The sequence below is a fragment of the Terrapene carolina genome, unplaced genomic scaffold (genome assembly GCF_002925995.2).
Source record: "Terrapene carolina triunguis isolate 2854851 unplaced genomic scaffold, T_m_triunguis-2.0 Scaffold110, whole genome shotgun sequence".
In the NCBI taxonomy this organism is placed as follows: Eukaryota; Metazoa; Chordata; order Testudines; family Emydidae; genus Terrapene; species Terrapene triunguis.
The window spans coordinates 4,868,127-4,871,327 of record NW_020664461.1 but is presented as its reverse complement, the minus strand read 5'-3'; positions in this window follow the sequence as shown (position 1 = coordinate 4,871,327).

Genomic DNA, 3,201 nt, shown 5'->3' with positions numbered 1-3,201 from the left:
GGGCCAGGCTGTTTGAGGGAGGCCAGGCCAGGCTGTTATAGGGGGGCTGGGCTGTTTGCAGGGACCTTGGTTGGTGCTGTGAAGAGGAAGCCACAGAAGGCGGCTGTATCTCTCGGCCCGCTGCAAATGAGTGAGGGGTTCTTGGCCCAGCTCCGGGGGTGACAGAGGCCCCAGGCTGGATGGTGGTACCGGGCCCTGTCATTAGCCCCACGGAAGCCCAGCACTGGTGTGGACCACGGTGAGCCAGCTCTCCTCTCATCCTGTGGGGTCCCTCCAGGGCACAGGGAGGGGCAGGGCTCGGGGGTGGGGGGCAGACACGCCCAGCCCCCGCCTGCTGCCAGCACTAAGAGGGGGAAAATACTCGATTTTGTGGATGGCCGGGGGTGGGGGGGCTGGGAGCTGGCACAGCCTCAGCTCCACTCCTGCAGGTGAGCAGAGACACCTGGCGATAGCGGGCAAGCAGGCGGGGCGGGCTGCTGGGCCAGAGTTCCCCCGCTGCTCTCGCTCGCTGGCTGGCCGGTGTTGCTAACGTGGCTGGGTTGCTCAGGCCCAGAGCTGGTGCAGAGCGGACGTGGGCATGGGGCGGGCGAGGCGTTCCCCGGCCGGGGGTAGAGAGATCAGACGCTGCCCGAGCCCAGGCTGGCAGCACGGCGCACCCGGCGGGGCGGGGGCGGAAGAGGTGCTTGCAGCATACGGCAGGAGGAGGATGGGGACCGTCCTGAGCGGCTACCTGGATCCAGGGCTTGGGGCCAGGCTGGGCTCTGTCCATTATTCCTGGGTTCCCCGTGATCCCATCCGAAGCACCCGCTGCCCACGGGGCAGTGCCTGGCCCCAGATCCCATCCCCGGAGCACCGGGCAGCAGCCAGGTAGCCGCTCTCCATACCAGGCATTCCTGTCTCTCCTGGGCCAAGCCATGTGTCCCTGGGAAAGGGCCCCCTAGCCTCCTCAGCAGGCGATCAGCGCCTCGCTAGCCACAGGGAGATCACACAGCAGCAGCAGCCTGACAATGGCTCTCCATTAAGGCCCCTAACAGCCCTGACTTGCCCCTAAGCCTCTAAGGCCATGGGGCGGGCCGCAAAGCGCTGGCTGTTTGCCAGCCATGCCCCACAGGCCCTTTGAAGTGTCCTCCAGCCAGGCACCAGGTCTCCCCTCCTCCAGAAAGTGGGAGGATCTGGGGCTCCTGGCAGCAGCTACCCTGTCCCCCAGTATATATGGAGATAGACCTATCTCATAGAACTGGAAGGGACCCTGAAAGGTCATCGAATCCAGCCCCCTGCCTTCACTAGCAGGACCAAGGACTGATTTTCGGGGCGATGGTTCCTGTCCGTTCATGATGTGGCTTGCACACAGCTGGGCCGGGGCTGGGCCCTAGCAGTCCAGAGGGGGCCCATAGCCATGTCTGTGTGATGAGTTCCTCTCAGGTCTCGTCTCAAAGGGCATTGGTTGGCGGGACAGACACCCACAGTCCTCCCCACTCCTGGCCACCTGCCGGGCCGTCTGACAGAGCATTTCCCAATATGCACCAGCTGTGCGGTGTAGCAGGGCTGGCCCTGATGGAGTGCGGCCAGGCTGAGCGGCGGGAGCTGTGACTACACCTGGCAAGCCTGGTCTAGCTGCCTCCCCCGAGAACCGGTGGCCTGACAGCAGGGCCAAGCTCCGCCCCGGGTTCCGGAACGGTGCCGGCTGCGGTTTGCAGCACCAGATCCACGGCAACACGCCCGGGAGCTGGGCAGTGGCCCTGTGCAAAACGAGTTTGGTGAGTCTCCATCCCCTTCTCCGTGGGCTGGTGCACGCATCACAGAACAACAGCACAGGGGCCCCTCGTGGCAGCCTGGGCACAGATGCCAGGGGCTGGGCGGCCCACAGAGAAGAATCTGCCCGCTCCCCCTGCAGGCCGGGCGGGGGGCACACCGGCAGCGGGCAGAGGTGGGGGAGCCCGGCTGTACCCACTAAAGCAGGAGTGGAAGGGTGAAAAAATTGCTAAGGCTCCGGCTGGGATTTCAGGTCTGTTCCTGGCTGTGCTACTGCATCACAGTGTGACCCTGGGCATGTCACTCGATCTCCCTGGGTCTTAGTTCCCCATGTGTAACGTGGGGAAGAGGATCCTGTGCGTGTCTAGTGAGACTGCCAGCCCTTGGCAGCAAGGTCAGTCTCAGACTCAGTGTGTGTCCGTGCAGCGCCCGGCACAGTGGGGGCCTGATCCCAACTGGTGCTTCTGTAACGTACGTACCTGACAGTCCCTAACCAGGGCTGGCTCCAGCTTTTTTGCCGCCCCAAGTGGCGAAGCCAAAAAAGATAAAGCCGCGATCGGCGGCACTTCAGCGGCAGCTCTACCGCGTCGCTTCATTCTTCGGCGGCAATTCGGCAGCCGGTCCTTCCCTCCGAGAGGGACTGAGGGACCCGCCGCCGAATTGCCGCTGAAGACGGGGACGTGCCGCCCCTTTCCATTGGCTTCCTTCGCTGGTGCCTGGAGCCGGCCCTGTCCCTAACGCCAGCCGGGCCCAGCCATCCCACACCTCTTCCAGCCAGACTCGACAAGGGGCAGCCAGTCTGGCAAGCGGCTCCTGTCTCTTTCCATAGCAACGAGGCACGAGCGGGGGTCACGGTGCAGGTACCATCACGAGGGGGCTCTGAAAAAATGGCTGTTTTGCTTTGATCTGGGTGGAAAATCCCCCAGTTGGCTGGAGCAGAAGGGCAGCGGGGTGGGGGTGGGGGCAGGGGGTTCCAGTGCTGGTTCCATTGGGTAATGACTTAAAAACGTGTTTTGCTGGAAAGATTTTCCTCTCCCAGCTGGGGAGGCAACATCCGACCCTTATTTTCCTTTCCATGCGGGACAAGCGCCAGCAGCAGCTCAGCCTGGGCTCCGGGGAGCAGGGACTCAGCCGGCTGGTTCTCGCGGGCGCGTGGGGCGGGCGAGCTGGGGAGCCTCGGGTGTCGAGGAAAGGTGGAGCCAAGCAAGGGCCGTGGAGACAGAAAGAAGGAGCTGCTGTTCTTGACACTATCCGGACTCAGGGCTGCTCCCCTGTGAACCTGACGCACACCCGGGAGATCAGGCCAGGGCTGTCCCTGCAGTGGGGTCCTGTGCACTCCAAGGACCCCCCGACACTTCACTAAGGATACCTGGGTTGCTCCCTGCCCTGGCGGAGGCCAGAAAACAATCCAGGCGCTCACCCTGACTCAGCCACAGCCCAGCTACAGTC